This window comes from Peromyscus eremicus, chromosome 10 (genome assembly GCF_949786415.1).
Source record: "Peromyscus eremicus chromosome 10, PerEre_H2_v1, whole genome shotgun sequence".
NCBI lineage: Eukaryota > Metazoa > Chordata > Mammalia > Rodentia > Cricetidae > Peromyscus > Peromyscus eremicus.
Window position 1 is genome coordinate 4,466,854 of NC_081426.1, and position 23,886 is coordinate 4,490,739.

Consider the following 23,886-nt stretch of genomic DNA (forward strand, 5'->3'; position numbering starts at 1 on the left):
AGTTTCTGGAGACTAGTTACTTCTTTTTAAGGATTTCAAATGTATTGAAGTCATTTCATCCTGAAAATAATCCTTTGCAGTAGCTATAAGGAAACTAAGGCACAGAGAAGTTGAGAACACACTTGTGGTATCTTGCTGCATTTTAAAACAATTACAAAATCAGAATAAGCAAAATGGATGACAGAGCATCCCATTGCCAACATGAACACATCAACTTTCTAGTTTCTTCAACATTGTCTGTCAGCTGAAGAAATTAGTTGTTCACAGACTGCAGTAGACTCCCTGGAATTTAGCCTCCATAAAAGAGTTCAGTGTTGTACAATATTTACTTACCACCACAGCTATTATGTAACAGTTTGTTTTCACAGAGAAGTGGGGAATATTTAGTATATACAGTGAATTAAGCTGAGTTAACAAAACATTCATAATGTAAAGAATTCTCAACAGAATTTACTTATTTTCAAAGCATTTGCACACCATCATTCCTTTTCTTATTTTGGATTTTGTGTATGCACATATACTCAGATAGGCAGTGATTATTATCAGAGCTTACATTTATAGAGAAGTTATCATGCCCTAGGCAGTTTTAGATGTTTTTCATTGATTATCTCAATTAAACTTTGTTAACTGTTTTGGTAGTTACCACCTGCCAGAGTCTGGAGTACTGATGAAGATGAATAAGAGGGGGCTTGTTCTAGATAAGAGGTAGCCAAGGAGACAAGTAAGAAAGACAAGGTTCTAGGCCCGTGATGGCAAGCCATGCAGCCCCCTGAAGACCTTGAGCAGCCGTAATGTGCTGCTGTGTTTTCATCTGTCATTGATTCTAGTGCAGTTAACTGGACCAGACTAAACTGTAAGGATGACTTCTAACAAGAAGCTTTCACCTAGGAGACCACCTCGGATGACCCTACAGTCAAGGAACTAAATAGAGGTACCAGGAAACAACTACAGCTATGTCTTCCTGGTTGTGACAGAATTAGCTCTCTAATAAAATTAACTCTGTGTCATAGTAGAGTTACAAGCTGGACATATAAATGTGAGATTAAAATATAATTGAGAGCACTTGAGACGCCCTCGAGGGCAGAGGTATTGACACCAGCAGTGACTAACAGCAGACAGAAGCAGCTAACAAAGCACAATCTAGAGAAGGAAAAGGGAGGAGCTTCAACTTACCCTGTCTGCATGGGAAGTGCATGAATAGCATATGATCAACCCCCTGAATGAGCCAGCAGGGCATGTATACAGCATGTCGGCCTTACATTGATATCCCAGAGAATTAATATTTTCCAAAGAAATAACCTCATCCCATGTCTAGTTTCTATCACGGCCCTCTGAAAACCCTAGACAAGAGGTTTCATTACTTTCTTTCTTATACACTCATGTGACACTCAGGATTTCTCTAAATTTTCTTAATGTCTCACTTTTCCTCGATGATTCTTAATAAATCCTGTTTCACACACCCTTGTAAGATTAATGCCATTAATGTCCATTGTTGTGAAACAGGCACTAAAGGAGAGAGATTTTCTCTAAATGGACAAACAAAGAAATCGGTCATGAATCCATAAGGAAGCAGGAAGTTTGGTTCCAATTTGAACTGTGACATTTGCTACCTATGTGGTTTTTGGGGAATCATTTTTATATAAACATCATATTATTTAAGTAAACAAAGATCTGTGTCACAGGATTACTATACATTTAAACATTTAAAATATTTTTGAGTATCTGGAGAGATGGATCAGCAGGTAAGATAGCTGGATGTTCTGAAGAGAATTTGAACTCACTTCCCAGAAACTACATCAAGCAGCACACAATCTTCTGTAACTCAACTCCAGCTTCACGTGATCTGTTCTGGCCTCTGAGAACACCTGCACATATGTGCACAAACCACACACAGACATATAGTTAAAAAATAAATCATCACAAATATTTAACAGTGTCTAATTCACAAAAAAACCTATGCAACTTGTGGTAGCCATCACTGGCTCAAACCAAATGTCAACATGCAGAATGCCTTCAATGCAGAATCTCCTAACTGGAGATTAAATCCATCTGAACATGTCAGCCACCTTTACTTTTAGATCTCCATAAGGAAATTATTATTAGGTATTCACTTTGGTTGTAGAAGTAAATTACCACTCTTAGTGTACATGACAGTTCAAATAGATAGCATAGTTCTGAAAAAGAGGCCTTACTGTCTTGCTCCCATGATTCTGTCCTTAGCACTGTGAACATTAGAAGGTAACCAAAAGCCGTTCCTTTGTGATGTTAGAGTCATAAAGAAAGGAAAGTATAATAAATAAACAAATAGAAATACAGTAGTTATAAACCAAGTGTTTATGTGATATCTCCATACTTCCATGATTTCACTACCTCTGGACTTAGCTCATTCATAAGCTGTTCTTGGCTCTTGATCACGAACTTCAGCACATCGTTATTGTATTTATATTTAATTTACTTATAGGAATTAAATGTTCAGTTATCCAAACAATGTATTACTGTTTTAATTAATTGTTTTTAATATTTTGTAATTAGCTTTCAAGTATTTAGTTTCTCAAATTAATAGCCATATAGTTTCAAAATTGTGTTCGTGTGAATATGAGTTACAAAATTTTAATCAAGATTCCATCACAATATGTTGCCTGGGTCTCTCTTTGGTAGCAATAGTAATGTAGCTACCTCACAATTTCTTGAATATACTTATTTGGTAAGAGGAATCAAAAGACTCAAATTGATGTGAAAAGCCCTCTTAGAAAGAGGAATTAATGATTGTGTAAGAGAGACATAATTTAGATTTCAAATAGTCATGGTAGACTATGAGTAAATGATATTATGCTATGCTTTATTTTTCAAGTGCTTTATGACGTTATGCTTCCTATTTAAGTCCATGATCCAATTTAATTTCTGTATGAGATATGAGATGTAGGTTGAGATTAACTCCATAATAACAAGTATAATATTGTTAGACCATCAATAAGACAAAATGACTGTCTACAGAATGGGAAGATCTTTACCAATCCCACATCTGACAGAGGGCTGATCTCCAAAATATGTAAAGAACTCAAAAAGCTAGACATCAAAATACTGAACAATCCAATTAAAAATTGGGCTACAGAGCAAGAGAATTCTCAATGGAAGAATCTCAAATGGCTGAAAGACATTTAAGGAACTGCTCAACATCCTTAGTCATCAGAGAAATGCAAATCAAAACAATTTTAGATACCATCTTACACCTCTCAGAATGGCTATGATCAAAAACACTGAAAACAGCTTATGTTGGAGAGGATGTGGAGCAAAGGGAACACTCTTATACTGTTGGTGGGAAAGCAAACTTGTACAGTCACTTTGGAAATCAGTATGGCGGTTTCTCAGAAAATTGAGAATCAATGTGCCTCAGGGCCCAGCTATACCACTCTTGAGCATATACCTAAGGAATGCTCAATCTTACCACAAGGATACAAGCTCAACTATGTTCATAGCAACATTATTCATAATAGCCAGAACCTGGAAACAACCTAGATGTCCCTCAACCGAAGAACGGATTAAGAAAATGTGGCACATATACACAATGGAGTACTACTCAGCAGTAAAAAACAATGATATCATGAAATTTGCAGGCAAATGGATGGAACTAGAGAATATCATCCTGAGTGAGGTAACCCAGATTCAAAAGGATAAACATGGTATGTACTTACTCATAAGTGGATACTATATGTAAGGCAAAGGATAACCAGATTACAACCCACAGCTCCAGAGAAGCTAGCTAACAAGGAGGACCCTAAGAGGGACACAGAGATGGCCAGTGAAGGAGAAATAGATGAGATCTACATGAGCAAACTGGGAGTGTGGGGGGGGGGCATAATGGAGGGCAAAGAATTGGGGATGAGAACATAAGGAAATGGGAGGGTCAAGCTGGAACAGGGACAGAGTGGGAGAACAAGAAAAGAGATACCATGATAAATGAAGATATGATAGGAATAGAAAGAGGCAGGGTGCCAGGCAAGTTCTCAGGAATCCACAAGGATGACCCCACCTTGGACTACTGGCAATGGTCGAAAGGATGCCTGGACTGGTCTACTCTGGTGACCGGACTAGTGAATACCCTAACTGTCATCATAGAGCCTTCATCCAGTGACTAATGGAAGCAGATGCAGAGATCCACGGCCAGACACCAGGCTAAGCTCCAGGAATCCAATCAATGAGAGAGAGGAGGGATTCTGTGGGCAGGGGACCTCAAGATCATGATGGGAAACCATGCAGAGATGACAGGCCACACTATTGGAAACCCACAGACTATAGACTAATAGCTATGGAGCCCCCATAGGACTAGACTAGGCCCTCTGGATACGGGAGACAGTTGTTTAGCTTGAACTGTTTGGGGGGTCCCCCAGGCAGGGGCATAGGGATCTGTCCCTGGTACATGGGTGGGCTTACTGGAGCCCAGTGCCTAGGGTGTTACACCTTGCACAGCCTTGGTGCAGGGGTGGGGACTTGGATCTGCCTCAGCTGAGTGTGCCAGGCTCTGCTGACTCCCCATGGGAGACCTTGACTTGGAAAATGTGGGGATGGGGGGATGGGTTGGAGGGGAAGGATGGGGGGTGGGAAGAGGAGAGTGAGGGATCAATGGTTGGTATGTAAAGTGAATAGAAAATTTCTTAATGATAAAAAAGTTGTTCGACCATTGCTTCTGAAAAAAAATGCTGTCTATCCTATATTTAATTGATTTTGCATTATTTCAAAAATTAATTTGTCAGACTTTCATGTATTTGTTTCTGAATTATCTATGCTGTTCTTTAACATGTCTGTCTCCCTCCCTATGATTTACATGAATTGGCAACATTATTACATTTACTCATATAACCCATGAACATAGTATGTGTATCATGATTTTGTAATTTTCACCCAATAACTACTTTTCACTTTTTGCCAGGTTTATACTGGCATATTTGACTTTTAAACAATAATTTTTATGTTCATAGGTTCATAGCGATGTAGAAATACAATTCATTTTTATAGATTGGTTTGTACATGATAAACCTACTAAACTTTTCTATCAGATTTAGAACTTTTACTATAAATTCCTGAGATTGTCTATTTAATATTATTTCATCCTCAAATGCTGTTATTTCTTCACATCTGATTGGGTTTTTCTTAATTATTTTTCTTTCTGTTACATTGGCTGGATTTAACAATGTTATCTGGAGTAGCAATAGGGGGAAGAGATATAATCTGAAAAAGCTCAGCCTTTCACCATTAAACATGATGTCAAATGTGGTTGTTTCATCCAGTTTTAGAAGTGCCCTTTCTTTGTCTTATTGTTGTTGCGAATTTTACAAAATACTTTTTTTGAATCAACTGGTGTGATCTAATTTGTTTAGTATGTTAGCATAATGGATTATGTTGCTCTAATGAATTTTGTGTCTACAGTCAAGAGAAATGTTGATTGCAATTATATACAGTTATATTCAGATGTTCAGTTATATAAAGTTATACACAGATGTACAGTCATATACAGTGAAAAATTAGACTAATGTAATAAGCTGGGAAGTGGTGTTTCATCTTCTACTCGTTGGACAGGAATTGTGTATATTTTATTGCTAAATTTCTTTAAACGTTTTCCAAGATTATCAAATGAAATAATCTGAGACTAGAGATTTGGAGAGCAGGTGGTTCCTAAATTGTAATTTCAATCCCTTTAAGAGAAATTAAAGTTCCAAAGTTATTCATATAATTTATTTCACAGTTTGTGAATGTAGCTTCTGTGTCTATCAAGGAATCAGTTAGTATCATACTAAGCTGTTGACATTGTGTATGCAAAGTTCTGTGTAGTATCCCTTTATTGTTCTTTAAATCTAAAGAACTCTTATGATTCACTATTGGTTGATGATATTGATAATATGTATCTTCATCTTTTTTCTTTTTCTGTCTTGCTAGAGATTTGCTAATTTTATTTATCTTTATTAACTACCAAATTTTTATTTCACAGACTTTTCTCTACTTTTATTTCATTTTTAATTCCACTGATTTACGAGTCTTCTTTTTTCTTCTTTCTGATTGCTTTCAGATTATTTACTTTTTATTTTCTAGCTTCTAGAGCACCTTGCCCATGCACTGTGGTATAATATATCTCCTTGAATATGTTGTTTTCTATTTCTTATTGAGTTAAATGTATTATTTAGTTTTTTTTCCATGTTAGATCTCCACTGATAAGCAGAAATTACATGATTCACCCAGAGATGTATATGTAAAAACCAAGAGAGACTGGAGTGAAAGTCAGCTAACCCAAAGCCTTGGCTTCCAAACTCTTCAGTCTCTTCTTGCTGGAGCTATGCACCAAACCACCATGGTCCTGATTCGGCGGGAGTGCGTGTCTTGCTTCCTAACTTATTACTGTGTATTGCAGAGCTTCTGATGTGAATAATTAGGAGAAATAATTTGATTTAAAGCAATGTCATTGAAGGCCCATCCCCCTCTGTCTATCACTGTCTTAGCAAGAGAGCTGATGCTCCATTGTGGGCTGGTGAGGGTAGTAATCTAGTTTGTGTATGTGACATAACTCTCCTGTTAGGGTGACAGTTTTGTCCACTTCTATTGTCATCTGGTGTGAAGGAACTGGTTCATTTTCTCCACCAACTGGGGAAATAGGATGCAGGAAAATGTGATACCAGAAATCTCTGGAGTCCCAGTAGAAACAGGGTCCCCTCTTGCTGTTCCTTCTCTCGTTAATGAAAAATAAAAATACACTCAAACTAAATCTCAAGATTGTAGAACAATTATAGAACAATTTACTAGAATTGAAAGAAAAAAAAGTTCAGGAAATAATCTCTAAATCTCACAGCTCCCCAGAGGAGAAGAAGAGAATGAAAAGAAGAGAAAAATGCCATTTTAAATAAGCTGGCATGGAGGTCAGTCAAATGGTGGTGGCGGGGGGGGGGGTGTTAAAAAGGCCAAGGAAGCTCAAAGCACTAGGGAACAGGCTCTGTGAGCATCTGAAAGGAAAGCACAAAAAGGGAAAAATGACAGAGAACTGCCCCATCTAAACCTAACGGCAGCTCATGAGGAATGCACTAGTGCATGGGATCCTGGGAAAGAAAAGCGTGTTATCTTACGTGAACTCGCCTTTCTAGGAATGGTTCCTGTGACCTGACAACTGGATTAACTCTTAAGGAATGAGACAAGAGCGTGTCTCCACTTACAAGTGGATTCCACATGGTGGATTAAAACTTTCTCTGCACAACTCTATGAGTATTAAGAGTCAGGATAACAAAGGAAAACTATATTCTAAAGACAGAAAGAGAGGGAGGACACTGGGAATCTAGAAGAGATGTCAGGAGATCTGTCAAAGGAAGAGTTAGATGACAGGACAAAGTGGAAAGGGAGTGGTCTACAGGGCTAACCCTGTTTTCCCCGGGGTGAGAACCAATGCCACAGTCCAGGGTAAATATGGAGACAGCATGAGGAATTTCTGTCTACCTCTCCTTCCTCTTGTCATCTGGTTACAGACTGTGAGCTCTGGAGTGGGCACCTGGTCCTCGTCAGTGGTCATGGCATTTCCAAGCGTCTCCAAACTCCCTCTGCACCACCTGCAACTTGTTGGGCAAAGGAATATCTAGAAAGCTAACACTGTTCTTCCTTGAGTTTTAAAACCCATAGCTTCTTGCCTTGGTCTTCTGAAACTTTCTCCTATTTGTCTTATTTGGAAAAAAAATCAGATATTGTGCAGAATCTTTCAAAATTTATTGACCACAAACTAATAAGTCATAGAACAAGAATTAGTTCTCTTTTTAAGCTTTATTTTTATTATATGTGTATGGGTGCTTTGCTTGTTTGTGTAAGTATACTATGTGTATGAGTATCCACTGAGGCCAGAACAGAGAGTCAGATCACTTGGAACTGAAGTGGTGAGCATCCATGTGTGTGCTGGGAGCAGAACCAGGTCCTCAGTATGAGAACTCTTCACCATCGCTCCACCTTCCCCACTCCTCTCTCCCTATTTTTCTCTCTCTTTCTTCTTTTCTGCTGCTGCTGTTGTTGTTATTGAGACAAAGTCTCACTTTGCAGCACTGACTGGCCAGGAACCAGCTTTGTAGAACAGGTTGGTTTCAAATTCAGAGATATGCTTGCCCCTGGCTCTTAAGTGCAGGGATTAAAGGCATACACTACCATGCCCAGACTTATTTACTCACATGAACTCATAGTAGCAGTGGCTACCTGTTCAAGACCTTGGGCCCACTGACATTCAATTCAAGGATTCAGGAGGGGTTTATGAGACCCCACTCCTACTACATGCTAGAGCTAGTTAAAGGCAGCAGATAGAGAGGAGAAACCATATTAATCCATGGTGTAGTCACTGGTACACTGCCTGACTCATGCACATAACCTCTAACCCAACCTTAAGCAGACAGGTCTTCTTCAAGAGCAGTGCATGCAGTTCATGTTCTTAACTGCTGAGTTATCTCTCCAGCCCCAAGAAGGAGACTTAGGAAGAAGATATTTGATCAGAAAGGGATAAACCAGTGAAATGGCAAGCAATTTTGATCCAAACACATTGTGGTGTGTGTGTGTGTGTATGTGTGTGTGTGTGTGTGTGTGTGTGTGTGTGTGTATGTGTGTATGTGTGTGTTCATATGTGTACATGTGAGTATATGTGTATGTGTGTGTCTGCATCTGTGTGTGTATAATTCTAAAAGAATAAACTAAATAAAGATTTTAATTAAAATAAATGATGAATGAAGAACCTACACCACTTGTGCTGATTAAAATCCTTTGGAAATGAAAGGACTGGTATTGGCACAAGACACCCCAAGACCAAGTACTCAGCAGAAAGGAGATTTATTTGCCCCAGAGGGACAAAAGGCAGGAAGAAGAGACAAAGGTAGAGTGGGAAGGGATATTTGCCCCAGAGGGACAAAGGATTGCTTCTGGATACTGAGAAGACAGATGTGGCCCACAGGCAAATGGAAGTTTATAAAGGTAAAAGAGGAATCCCTGTATTAGGAGGAGTTGGTTTGTTTTTATTGGGCATGTTAATTAGGGCAGCCAAAAGGTGGCTTTTGATTGCTAGATTTTAATACTTTGATAGCTGGACCTTGGTCATCAGCCTCAGGAGGAGGAAGTGTCCAAATAAGGGAATGGACCTTGAGGGCTAGCTTTAGGGATGTAGTCTAATGGGTTTTAGCAGGGGAGAGGGATTAGGGAGAAGGGCAAGGCCTGCTAGAGCTGTGTTTGCCATGCTCAGGCCTGCCAGAGCCCCTTCTTGTTTTTAACTTGGAGTAGCTCCTTTGTTTTAAGTTTGTATATCCTGTAACTGACAGACGTGACCAACCTTATCACTACATCTCTCCTAGGCAGGGTCAGAGTGGGTTTCTTACATAAGGCACTAAAGGGATATGTTCAAACCCTTACCCTGCAGTGTCTGCTTAATAAGATCGGCTGTCCACAGGTCATTGGCACCATGGGTTACACAGATCTTGTATATATTCTCAGTGATGTTAGAAAATGCTATACATATATTTCTAATCTTGTTCAAGATATTGTACTTATTCATTTAACAATGTAATGCAATTTGCTGATCCTTGAATGTTATTATTACCAACTATTAGGATAAAAAGAAATGAAAGTTAGTAGTTAGACATTACAATAGAACTTGTAGTCATATTAGTTATGTTTTCAAGATTGAGCAGATATATTTTAGATAGACAGGTCATCTTCGAACCCTTCAGAGATCTACAGAATTTAAAATTTAAAATATTTTAATAAATTAGAAAATAGAAAATTTTTCTTTTTGTTATGACTATGAGACATGTTGGCTCCTGGCAGTACCAATCTACTTCAGAGAAAATACGGGCATTGAAGAAACTGCATATGGAGTTAACTTTCATTGTGGCAAAAGTTAGCCACTGGACAACAAAATATCCTCGAATCGACTGCTGACAAACAGGACAAAATGGGCAGACAGGACACGAAACAAAGGACTACTGATTCTTGCCAAAACAAGTGTGTTTGTGGCTTTAACAAAAGGCATCTTCTGAGGCCAGGACAATATGGCACCATCCCTGAAGTGGCCTTTGCAATCTGAAAAAGGTACAGTGCCCTTTTCTTCAAAGGCAGCTGAACAGGCAGTGGGCCGATGGCTTCTGAGATGCAGTGGAACAGCAGCTGAAATAGTTATTCTTGAAGAGTAACTAAGCTCATGCCTCTCAATAGTAGAATGGCATTTAATAGAGGGATGTGGAGAAGAACGGGATGCTGAGATGAAGCCATATATACACAGCCAAGAAGAATGGACAGCTGAATTCAAAAAACAACAATTTCCAGAATTTAAAATCCTGAATCATGACATGACACTAGTGGAATTCAGGTGTTTCTGGTACATGGACTGCTCTCACCCAATGTGAGGTTGAACTGTTAAACTTGTGTACATCCTACTTCACAAATGAGTCTGTCAGATACGCTAAGCCTATAGGCTGAAGATGATGCCCCAACACTGCGGAGAAACCTCAGGTGACTGTCCAGGCAGCTGGCTGTTTCTGTCAACTCACATTTTTTTGGAAGCTGCTTGTGTGCACTTCCTGTTTTTATTTTTGTTAGGTAATATTTCCTTCTTCAGTCTCTGAGGGAGTTGAAGATTAGATAGTTATAGTTAAAGTTTAGATAGTTATAGTTTTCCTTGTTAAGAATTTTAGAAAAGAAACTCACTAAAGGGTAAGTGTATAAATTTGAAAGACATTATAAGATAGTTCTGTTAGTAATATAAGTTAGGATAGAAAGTAAATCAGGTACATTTTGGACTTACCAAAATAGGACAGATAATGGAATTATTTTCTCTGAATTTGTCAAATGCAAATGGACTAGACATTGTTTAGGTATTTATTGCTTGTATATATGGAATATAGTTATTGTACTTTTATATATAGTTTTTCTTATATTAGTTATAACTTTTTTCCTTTTATTAAAATAGAAAGGGGGAAATATGGTGATATTTTATTTGTTCTGAAATGTGATTTTATTTGTATGTTAATAAATAAAGTTGCCTGGGGGTCAGAGCTAATATCAAGCCATAGCAGAAGCCAGGCGGTGGTGGCACACACCTTTAATCCCGATCACATGACAGGCAGATCTCTGTGTGTTCAAGAATACAGCCAGCATGGAGACACATGCCTTTAATCTCAATACCAACCGTAGAAGACCTGGAGATCTGTACAGACAGGCAGTGACGAGGAGGTCATGTGGTTGGGTTTACAACCAATGAGAAGGCAGAACAGAAAGTCAATAAAAAGACAGATACACAGGAACTAGCTCTCTTGCAGAGGGGAAAGACAGCAGCAGCAGGAAGGGTAAGAAGGTGGTTTTAAGTCTCAGCTCTTATTACTGCTCTGACCTCTTGAGCTTTTACCTCTGCATTTGGCTCTGTGTTTCTTATTTAATAATAAGACTGTTACATCTACACAGTGAGTAGAAGATTGTTCCATCAGCCACCCACAAGGGTCATGTCTCTCCTGGGCTCAGAGTCATTTTCAGCTGTGTGACAAAACACCAGAGTGTTTTGTTTAGTCGGTCAGACTTGCTTCTCACCGTTCTGAGAACTGGACGTTTGGGGTCAGCTTCCTGGCCTCAGGATACAGCACTGCTCTGGCCTCACAAATGTGTGCCTTCTCGAGGTGTTCACCACACGGCAGGAAATGACGGAAGAAAGCATTGGTCCATTCGTCTTGCTTTGTTTTGTTGTTGCTGATGCTTTTTGAGATTTGTGTGTATGTGTGTGTTGTGGGGGGTATGGTTGGTTTTAGTTGTCGTTCATTTGTTTGGAAGGAAGGATCTCCCACGGTCCTCCTGACTCTGCTCGCATTGCTGAAACTGTAAGCATCCATGCCACTATGTTCAGCTTTCCAGTGGGCTTGAGAGACAGAATTCCCAGGTAATCACACGGCAAGCACTTTACCACCTGAGCCATCTCCCTGGGATGACTAATTTCTTTATAAGGGACAACCAGAATGGCACCATGGGATGAAAACATCCTCCTTATCCAATCTAAACTAAGGAGGTTTCTATAGACCTAATTTCCAAATATATTGCCCTGGAGTCTGGGGATTCACCATATAAATGGGAGGGTGTTGACACAATCAGGTCATAGCATTTATTTCCACAATATTTACAAATCATGCAGTGGTAGACATCCTGTGAGGCAGCATGCTCAGGATTCCATATATACCATAAGAGGCTTTAAATTGTACTGTTAAACGGAATAAGGGAGCGAATATATAAAACATTCCATATCTTGGGAATGGCAGTGTGTAGATCACCAAATTTTAATTTAGTGGTAGTAGTAGGTTTTATTATTGCACTTCTGTTGTAGTTGTTGTTTGTTGACAAGGCCCCTAAGTACCCTAAGCTGGCCTGGAATTCAGAATCTTCCTGCCTGGGACTCCTGGCTGCTAACATCACAGCTGTGTGCTATCATGCCTGGTGATTTCTTAAATTTTAATGAGTAACAATTTTTTTTCTTTCAGAATAATTTTAGACTAGATGTTTTTAGCAGAAGATGTGTTCTTATAGTAGATTCATTATATTCCTAGTTACTGGTCTGATTCTGTATCCCCAATTGGGATTTAAAGTTCTTGCCAACTGCATTTCAATGATAGGAAGTGTTTTATTAAAGAGTATCACCTGGACTTTTACTTTTATTTGAGGATATTAAAGAACGAAGAGCTTCACTTAGAAATGCTTAGCATAGAGAGAACTACCAGGGAGCTGTTTGAACACTGACTAGAAACTGATAGCTTTAGAAGAGCTCTTTGTAATGTACTGAAACTGTTCGGTCAAACCGTGAGGAAAATCCAAATGCATCCCATGGCGTTCTCTCCAGCAGCTGTTTGTGAGGCTGAGACTGGTGGAGTGACAAATGCTTGTCTGGGGGCAGAATCGAAGCCCTAACTCTACAGCAGTTGATGGCTTGCATTGTTAAGTGCGTTATCACAAAACCATGTATCACTTACCCAAGAAGCTGCTAGCTACCATCACTCTCTTCTCACATCCAAGGCTTCCAGGTGAAAGCTAGTTGATTGATGGTGCCAGAAGTGGTTGAAATACTGTGACAGAAATGTGTCTTTGTGCTCCTCTGCTAATGTCTTCAAATTCAGTACCCATGACTGACTGATAGGGAATTCTAGTTATAAATATTGTATAACTTGTTATATACTCAACCATTTCTCGTCACTCACAGTTCAGTAATACACATGGCAAGCCAAAATCACTTCATATTGCCTTTTATTCTGGGATTACCTATCAGTGGGATAGCCATTTGAGACCATAAAAATGTAAGACAGCCAGTTAATTTAATTTCAAGAGAAAAAAAGGAAAATTAATATGAGGATATTTCTATGTTGTGTTACTCTACCTTCATTAAAGTTACTATTGCTGTGATAAAATGCTATGACCAAAAGCAGCTCAGGGAAGAAAGGGTTAATTGTAGCTTATAGTTCCACATCACAGTCCACCATCCAGGGAACTCTGAACAGGAACTCAAACAGGGCAGGGACCCGGAGGTGGGAGCTAATACAGGGGTGGGGCCTCCCATATCAATCACCAACTGAGAAAATGTCCTAGAGGCTTACCTGCAACCCAATGTTATGGAGACATTTTCTCAGTTGAGATTCCCTCCCCTCAAATACTCTAGCTTGCATCAAGTTGACATTAAAAACCAGCCTTCAGTCAATGTCCTCTGAATTATGGGGGGAGAAAGCAGCTTATGAGATTTTCCAGATGAATGAAAGGTCATATGCCTTGGAGAACAGAAAAAATGGAAGGTTCTCCATGGCACCTCCTCACAGTATGAAAAGGAGTAAACAGCTTTGAAAGTAAAGAGAAACCCTTGGATTGTCTTCCTGCAGTCTGGGCAGACTTTCAGGTTTGTATCTTTCCTGAGTATCACCCATGTTGACTTGTGCTTTTCAGTGATGCAGCTGTTATTTTGAGTCATCCCTGATTCTACAAGTAACTACTCATCCACACTTCTATTAGTAATCCCAACTCATTAGATCTCCAAGTTCTACTCTCACTTAATAGGTACAGTAGTCTGTTTTGAGTTCCATTTTGGGGAACGGTAGACCCCTATGCCCTAGAAAAGCCTGTTACATTCTAGTATTGTCCAAAACCAGCGTTTGCAAGAATGTATCTACTTCCTTAGAACTTAACCACAATTGAGTGCCTTGGTTTTTTATGCGGAAATCCTAACATCAGAATCTTCTTAACATTGCATTTCAAGCAACTTTTACTAACCTGTTGGAATTCCCTTGTTATATAAGCCATACTGGGCTTTTGAAGCATAGAAACATCAGCATTCATAGGAACTATCGAATAGGGACTAGCAGTGAAATTTACTCTTCAAAAATGAGAGAATGACGGAGTCTTCTCTATAAGAATAAAGTAATCATCAACCTGTTACCCGTGTGATAGCCCAGAAGACATGCCAGTTACATGCTATGACCTGAACATTTTCACCTTAGAGACAAAACCCTTTGTGAATGTTTTTTTCCCAAACACTTGCCTCGCAACCAGCCTGGCTGTATGGGTGAACATGTCAGAAACTTGGATGATCCTATGCTCTGGACTCTGCCAGATCACCTGAAGGGGCAGGCTAGGAGATGAGTGCCCAGGAGCCTAGCATTGGTAACTCCTCCAGGAACCTCACACACTTGGGTCTGAGAACTGTGACCATATCAGCACAGTGAGAGGTAAACTACTCTGTTTTGCTCTTTTGGAACCTCACAATTTGAAGACTTCATTTTTTTCTAGCTGCCCAGCTTTAAGTCAAGAAAAGTCAGTAAGCTGCAGCTGGTTTTTCACTTCAGACAGTTACCAGTTTATGACACATCTACACCTTTCGTATGAAAAGCTCTCAAGTGTGAGCAAACACTATAACCTCTCCATTAACTACTCTCTGCTGAGGGGTGGGTGGCTAAGCAGTTATAAAGTCCAGTTATCGTGACCTTCCCCTGAAATCTGATGAGACCATGCACTTAGTGAGGCTCTTTCTACCAGCTGCATTCTTTTTAACTAAAGCAACAACAGTTTATGCATTCTTATTCTCTAACTCAAAACACCTCAAAGACATACATATTAGCACCTTCTTGATATAGCCTCTTACAAGTGGAAAGCACACTAGAAGGAAAAGAAAAGGAAAAGGAAAAAGACAGAACAGGAATACCGTTTTCTTCTGCTAACTCAGTAAATAGATACCTTCAATGGTGTTATCCTTCTGTGTCATGTGATCATAGGGTAGCCAAGATTTCTTATTGTCACAGTAATAAAAACAAAGATAAGAGTACTATGCAATTTACGTAGGTCGCATGGTCAGGAAATAGCACAGACAATGGGAAGCCATGTCTGTCGGGCTTACGTGTTCTATTACTCTGTGCAATGAGACATTCTTGTAGATGGTGTTCACGTGCTTTGAGCTAAGCAAACAAATTGAAGATCCACTGACGCCACATATCTGATAGGCTGCTCAAAGAACACATTTGTGTGCTCTCCAAATTCTCCTTTTTATAAGGTTTACTTTAATCTGCATGTTCTTGGAAACATCTATCATTCAATGTTCTTGACATAGACTAAAAGTACAGTGTTTTTCTTTTTCTTTTTTTTATTTTTTCTTTTTTGTTGTTTTGTTTTATTCTTCTCTCATATATTATATCCAGACCACAGTTTCCTCTCTCTCTACCCCCAGTCCCTTCCCCCACCTCCTTTATCCCCCATATTCACTTCTCCTCCTCTGTTTCCCTTCACACAGACAAAAGAGCAGGCCTCCTGAGTGGCCTCCGAACATGGCCTTAAAAGATACAGTAAGACTAGGCACAAACCCTGATATTAAGGCTGGATGAGGCAACCCAGTATAGGAGGAAAAGGGTCACAAGTCCAGGCAAAGTCAGAGACACAGATGCCATGTGGCTCAGGCCAGCAAAAGACACCCAAAGAGCAGCCTGGGTCCTCATGGTCTGGGCTGTCTGAAGCATCCACATACCTGCCTGGTGCTGAGCAGTCGGGTACCAATGATGAGCAAGTATTTGGTGATAAAGTGGGAGTGAAAGAGAGGCAGAATGGTTTGTGTGCTATGGTAAGAGGCAGTTCTGAAGCAAGGGCAGTGAGAAATGGACTGACAATGGCAGCCTGCTTGCCACCCAGGACCAGGGTGATGTATCAGCCTGGGTGGCTGCCTATGATCATATCTGGGTCTGTGACAGCCACGGTTTACGTTGGCCCACATTGCCACCAATGCCACAGGGATGCCCAAGGTGTGGGCTGCCACCAGTGACCAATTTGATGTCAGAGGCCTGAGTCACCACCTGGGCCATGTTGATCTGAGTGGCCTGCACTGCCACCAGGGGACATCATGACATCCCAGACCCAGGCTGCTGCCAGTGGCCACATCTAGTTTCATGGACCTGCAGCAGCCAGGGCTAGTGTTGATTTCCATGGCTTCAGTAACCACTGAAGGCCATGTGGATGATGGGGTCTGCTCAAACATCTGAGCCCATGTTGGTCTCTAAGGGCCACGCTTCTGCTAGGACCATGCCAATCTAGATGCTCAATGCTGCCTCCTAGGTCCATGGTGACATCCGAGCCCAGGCTGAGATGAGGAGCCATATTATGTGGGTCTATGGCCCTATCACAGTCAGCATCTGGTTTGATATCTGTGACTCCTGATACCACTGAAGACCATGCAAATACCCAGGCTCTGGGCCATCACCTGAGGCCAGATGGGGATCTGAGGGTCATGCTGCAGCCTGAGCCGTAAAGATTTGAGTGGCCTGTACTACCACAAGGTACCTTGGTGACATCCTGGCCTGGTCATGTTGATGCCAAAGGCCATGCTGCCACCAAGGCCACACCAATCTGAGTGGCCTATGCTGCCATCTGGGGCCATGATGTCATCTAGGCCAGGGTTGCTGCATGTCTGGGTCCATGGCCCTACCACAGCTACGGTCTGAGTTGATGTCCATGGCTCCTGATACCATAGAAGGCCATGCTGATGCCATGGTTCTGGGCTGCCACTTGGGGCCATGTTAGTATCTGAGAGCCAGCCTGCTGTGGGGGCCATGCAAATCTGGGTAGACTGCAATCCACCAGGGGCCATGATGACGTCTGAACTTGGGCTGCTGGCTGGGACAATATATGGGTCTGTTGTCCTACCACAGTTGGGATCTGTGATATCTGTGGCCCAGGTGCCACCAAAGGCCACATACATGCCTGGGGTCTAGGCTGTATCCTGTGGCCATGTTGGTGTCCAAGGGTCATACTGCCACTGGGGCCATGGTGTTGTCTAGGAAAGGGCTGCTGCTGAGGGCCATGTCTGGTCCCATGGCCCTATCACAGCCAGGTCTGTGTTGACATCTGTGGCTCCTGATATCATCAAGGGCAATGCCAATGCCAGGGTTCTGGACCACCACCTGTGGCCAAGTTTGTGTCTAGGAGCCTCGCTGCTACAGGGGCCATGTCAATTCAAGTGGCCTGCATAGCCACATGGCACTGGGCCCAAGCTGCTGCTCTGGGCCATGTCAGGGTCCATGACCCAACCACAGCCAGGACTGATATTCATGGCTTGTGTTATCAGAGGTGGCGTATGAACCATGCCTGTTGAAATATGAACGCCACACTGAGCCAGCCCTGCCTCTCACTAGCCCCAGGATAGCTGGGCCTGACCCTTAATAGATACTTCAGCGGGAGAGCTGGTGTTACCCTTCTCCATGGGAGAGCTGACCCCAGCACGCAGGAGATATGTCCCCACCCCGACCACATGTGTGGGAGAGCTGGCTCTGCCCCTCACCTAAGGAGGTTGTCCCAATGGCCTGAACCAACCAGCTCAGCTATCACCCAGACCCACATCCTGTGCCTTGAGTTGGCACACCCTAATGGCTGTCCCATCTATGACCTGCTGGAGTGTGCGAAGGGACTGGTCCTGTGGAACCATAACTTCAGGATCTCCATGACTCAAGGAAGCAACAAGATATCCAAGAGGAGTTTTGATGGGAGCCCAGTGATGATGGTGTACAAGAAACCAGAGGCCTTGAACCAGACCAATTAGTCATTGCCATGAACATTTTGAAGTGGGACTGATTGGACAAAAGGGGTATAGTGCATGACACACTGAAGCTCCCAATGCGCTAGAATGAGTGAAGAGGTGTTGGAAAGATGGAGGATCAAGGTGTGGTTTTTTTTTCTTTTTTTTTTTTTGTCTTGTCTTTAATTGAGGGGCACATACTGCAGGGGTGTGGGGTAGATATGGAAGGACTGGGAGGTGAATGGCATTGGGGTACATAAGATGAAATTTCCAAAGGATCAATAAAGAATTATGTTTAAAATAAAAAAATATTTGAAAAATTAGGGCTCCAATTATAAATAAGTTATTGGGACATTTAAAAGTCCATGAGTTCTCAAAACTACATCTAGATGCTTGTGAATTTCCACCTTTAAAAGGTTTTGTTTTGTTTTGTTTTGATTGTTTATGTTTAATGTGCTATGTGATGGCATATTTAAAGTTCTGGGGATAGAACACAGTGAGAAAAAAAAGAGTCAGAGACACGACCCTCCCCACTCCCACTATTGGGAGTCCCACAAGAACACCAAGCTGCACAACCACAGCACATATGCAGAGGACCCAGGTCGGACCCATGCAGGCTCCACGTTTGTCGCTTCAGTCTCTGTGAGCCTCTACGGGCCCTGCTTAGTTGATTCTGTGGCTGTGTTCTTATGGTGTCCTCCACCACTCTGGCTCCTGCATTCCTTCCTCCCTCTCCCCCACTAGGTTCCCCAAGCTCCACCTATGTTTGGCTGTGGGTCTCTGCTTCTGCTTCCATCAGTTGCTGGATGAAGCTTCTTTGATGACAAACCGGGGCAGGCAACAATCTATGAGAATAGCAAAGTATCATTAGGAATCATTCCATTGGCTTTTTTTTTTTTTTTTTTTTTTTTTTTTTTTTTTTTTTTTTTTTTTGCCTGTCATGCATGTTTGGTTCTAGGCCTCTGGGCTGTTCTGCCTCCAGTTCCTGCCCATCCAGGCAGTGTCAGGGATGGGCTCCCTCTCCTGAAGTAAGCCTCAAATCAGACCAGTCATTGGTTGATCACTCCCACACGTTCTATAGCACCATTACCCCAGCACATGTCTTGCAGGCAGGACAAATTGTAGGTTGCAGGTTTTACGTGTGGGTTGATGTCACAGTCCTACTGCTAGGAGCCTTGCCTGGCTATAGAAAATGGCTGGTTTGGGCTCTGTATCCCCCATTATTAGGAGAGTTTGCTAGGGAAGGGTCACTTTTGTACATTCCAGGGAGTTTCCACTGCACTGGATTTCTACACTGCTTCCTCAAATGCCCCCCTATTCCAGCTGTCTCTCCCAGTACTCTCTTCCTCCGTCCGTCCCACCCCATGCTTTTTCAGCATCTAATGAGATGACCATGTGCTTTTTCCTTTTCAGTTCATTTATTATTTAATTAATAAATTTTTGTTTATTTTACATTCTAACCATAGTTTCCCTTCCCTCCTCTCCTCAGTCCCTCTACCCATATCCCTCCATGCCCCTCCACCACCCATTCCTCCTCTGTCTCTGTTCAGAAAGAGGCAGTCCTCAACAAAGCATGGCATATCAAGTTGTAGTAAGACTAAGCTCCTTCTCTTGTATTAAGGCTGAGAAAGGCAACCCAATATGAGGAATAGGTTCCCAAAGTCAGCCCAACTCCCACTGAGTCATGCAAGTAGACCAAGCTGTCATATATATGTAGAAAGTTTAAGTCAGCCCCGTGCAAACTCCTTGGTTGTCAGTTCAGACTCTGTGAGCTCCTATGAGCCCAGGTTAGTTGTTTCTGTGGGTTTTCTGTGATGTCCTTGACCCATCTGGTTTATTACAATCCTTTGTCCCTCTCTTCAACAGAATACCCAGACCTCAGTCTAATATTTGGTTGTGTGTGGTGATATATTGTGTCCCTCAAAATATTGCATACCCTAATGAAGCTTATCTGAGTATCAGAGGAAAAAGCCACTATATTAAACATAGAAGTCGGGCAATGGTAACACAAGCCTTTTACCCTAGCATTTGGGAGGCAGAGATCCATCTCAATCTCTGTGAGTTCAAGGCCACACAGGAAACAGAGCCAGGCATGGTGACACATGCCTTTAATCCCAGCACTAACCATAAAGGGTCTGGAGGTCTGTACAGACAGACAGTAAGTGTGTAGCTGGGCAGAGAGAGGAAGTGAGATTTTAGAACATAAAGGCATATAGGTATGGGTATACAGGAAGTAGGTCTCTTTGGAGACTGAGGCGTCAGTAAGGTGAGGTTGGCTGTGGCTTTTCCTATTCCTCTAATCTCAGATAAGTTTTATTAGGGTGCACAATATTTTGAGGGACACAATATATCACCACAGTTGAGAGTGCATCTGTTTCCATCAGGCTCTCTGATGACAATTGGGGTGGTCACCAATCTGATCACAGTAGATGGCCAGTTCAGGTTACATATCCACTACTGATAGGAGTCTTAGCTGAGGTCATCCTTACAGATTTCTGGGAGTTTCCTTTGCAAGAACACATCCATGAAATGTTCTTTTATGATAGTTCTGGAAGGTCTTTTATTGTACAGGAATGTTTTTAGCTATCCTGGAGTTTTTTGTTTTGTTTTGTTTTTCTGTGTGAAGTTGAGTGTTGTTCTTTCAAAGTCTGTAAACAATTGTGTTGGAATTCTGATGGGGATTGCATTGAATCTGTAGATTATTTTTAGTAAGATGGCCATTTTCACTATGTTAAACCTACCAATCCATGAGTATGGAAAGTATTTCCATCTTCTGATTCCTTCTCCAATTTCTTTCTTCAAAGACTTGAAGTCTGGTCATACAGGTCTTTCACTTGTTTGGATAGAGTTACCCCTAGATATTTTATATTATTTGTGGCTTTTGTAAAGGGTGATGTTTCCCTGATTTCCTCATTTGTCCCTTTATTGTTTGTATATAAGAAGGCTACTGATTTTTTTTTAGTTAATCTTGTATCAAGCTAATTTGCTGAAGGTACTTATCAGTTGTAGGAGTTCTCTGGTATGATTTTTGAGCTGCTTATTTTTAGCACCATATTATCTATGAATAATGATACACTGACTTCTTCCTTTCCAATTTGTATCCCCTTGATTTCTTTTTTTTTTTTTTTGGTCTTATTTCTCTAGCTAGAATTTCAAGTACTATATTGAATAGATATGGAAAGAGTGAACAGTCTTGTCTTGTTCCTGATTTCAGTAGAATTGCTTTGAGTTTTTCTCCAATTAATTTGATGTTCCCTTTTGGCTTACTGAATATTGCTATTATTGTATTTAGGTATGTTCCTTGTATTACTGAGCTCTCCAAAATGTTTTTGTCAGGAAAGGGTGTTAGATTTTGTTAAAGGTGTTTTCAGCATCTAATGAGATGATAATGTGTCTTTTTTCATTCAGTTTGTTTATATGTTAGAAACTCATTGACAGATTTTCATATGTTTAACCATCCCTGCATTTCTGGGATGAAGCCTACTTGATCATGGTGGATGATATTTTTATGTGTTCTTGGATTTGGTTTGCCAGTATCTTATTGAGTACTTTGAGTACTTTTTACATCAATGTTCATGATGGAAATTGGTCTGTAATTCTCTTTTTTTTTTTTTGTTTTGGGGTTTTGTTTTTTGTTTGTTTGTTTTGTTTTTTGTTTGTTTGTTTATTTTTGTTTGTGGTTTTTTTTGAGACAAGGTTTCTCTGTGTAGCTTTGCACCTTTCCTGAAACTCACTCTGTAGCCCAGGCTGGCCTCAAACTCACAGAGATCCACCTGCCTCTGCTTCCCGTGCTAGGATTAAAGGCATGTACCACCACTGTCTGGCTATAATTCTCTTTCTTTGTTGAATCCTTGTATGGTTTGAGTATCAGGATAACTGTGGCCTCATGAAAAGATTAGGCAATGTTCCTTTTTTTCTGTTATGTGGAATAATTTCAGGAGTAATTGTATTAGCTCTTCTTTGGAAGTCTGGTAGAATTCTGCACTAAAACCATCAGGCCTTGGGCTTCTTTGGTTGGGAGACTTTTAATGACTGCTTTTATTTCCTTAGGGGTTACAGGTATGTTTAAATTATTTATCCAACCTTGATTTCATTTTTATATGTGGTATCTATCAAATCATGCATTTCTTTTAGATTTTCCAATTTTGTGGAATATAGGTTTTGGAAGTATGAACTAATGACTTTTTTAATTTCCTTATTGTCTGTTGTCATGTCTCCCTTTTCATTTCTGATTTTGTTAATCTATATATTCTCTGTCTGCCTTTTAGTTTGCATAAGAGTTTGTCTATCTTGTTGATTTTCTCAAAGAACAAATCCTTTGTTTCATTCATTCTTTGTATTGTTCTCTTTGTTTCTATTTTACTGATTTCAGTCTCAGTTTGACTATTTCCTGCCACTTACTCCTCTAGAGTGTGTTTGTGTCTTGCTTTCAGGTATCCTGTTAAGTTTCTAGTATGAGATTTCTCCAAATTATTTATGCAGGCACTTAGTGCAATAAACTTTCCTCTTAGCACTGCTTTCATTGTGTCTTATAAGTCTGGGTATGTTGTGCATTCATTTTTATTGAATTCTAGGAAGTCTTTAATTTCTTTCCTTATTTCTTCCTTGACCCAAAGGTAATTCAGTAGAGAGTTGTTCGATTTTCATGAGTTTAAAGACTTTCTATTGTTTCTGTCGTTGAAATCCAGCTTTAATCCATGATAATATAATAGGATACAAGGTGTTATTCCAGTTTTGTGTCTGTTGAGACTTGCTTTGTGACTGAGTATATGGTCAACTCTGTTGAATATTCCATTAGGTGCTGAGAAGAACGTGTATTCTTTTGTATTTAGGTGAAAGGTTCTGTAGACATCTGTTAGGTTCATTTGGGTTCATAATGTCTGTTACCTCCAGTATTTCTTTATTTAGTTTTTATCTAGATGATGTGTCCATTGGTGAGATAGGAATATTGAAGTTTTCCACTACCAATGTTTGAGGGTCCATGTGTGATTTAAACTTCAGTAATGTTTTCTTTACAAATATGTACCCTTTCATTTGGGGCATAGATGTTAAGGACTGAAAGTTCATCTTGGTTGGTTTTTCCTTTATTGAGTATGAAGTGTCCTTCCTTGTCTCTTTTGATTAATTTTGGTTGGAAGTCTATTTTTGTTAGATATTAGAATGGTTACATCAGCTTGTTTCTTCAGTCCATTTGCTTGCAAAATCTTTTTCCAACTCTTTACTCTGACGTAATATCTATCCTTGATGTTGAGGTATATTTCTTGTATGCAGCAGAAGGATGGATCCTGTTTTCACACCTGTTCTATTTGTCTGTGTGTTTTTATTGGGGAATTGAGTTTATTGATATTGATATATATCAATAACTAATGACTGCTAATTCCTGTTATTGTGTTGTTAGTAGTGTGGGGGGATGTCTATTTGTATGTGTGTATGTGTTTGTGTGTTTCACTTCTTTTGGTTTTGCTGGTGTGAGATTATTTATTTCCTGTTCCGTGATTTTCCCTAGTATTTTCATGCGTGTACCTAACCTCCTTGGGTTGGAGTTTTCCTTCTAGTACCTTCTGGATTTGTGGATAGATATTGTTTCAATTTGACTTTTTCAAGGACTATCTTGTTTCCCCATCTATTGTGACTGAAAGTGTACTATGTATGGTAGTCTTGGCTGGCATCTGTGGTCTCTTAGAATGAGCAGTACATCTGTTCAGGTACTCTGGCTTTTAAAATCTCCATTGACAAGTCAGGTGCAATTCTTTACATGTTACTTGATCTTTTTCCCTTATAGTTTTTGATATTCTTCCTTTTTTCTGTGTATTCAGTGTTTTGATTATTATGTG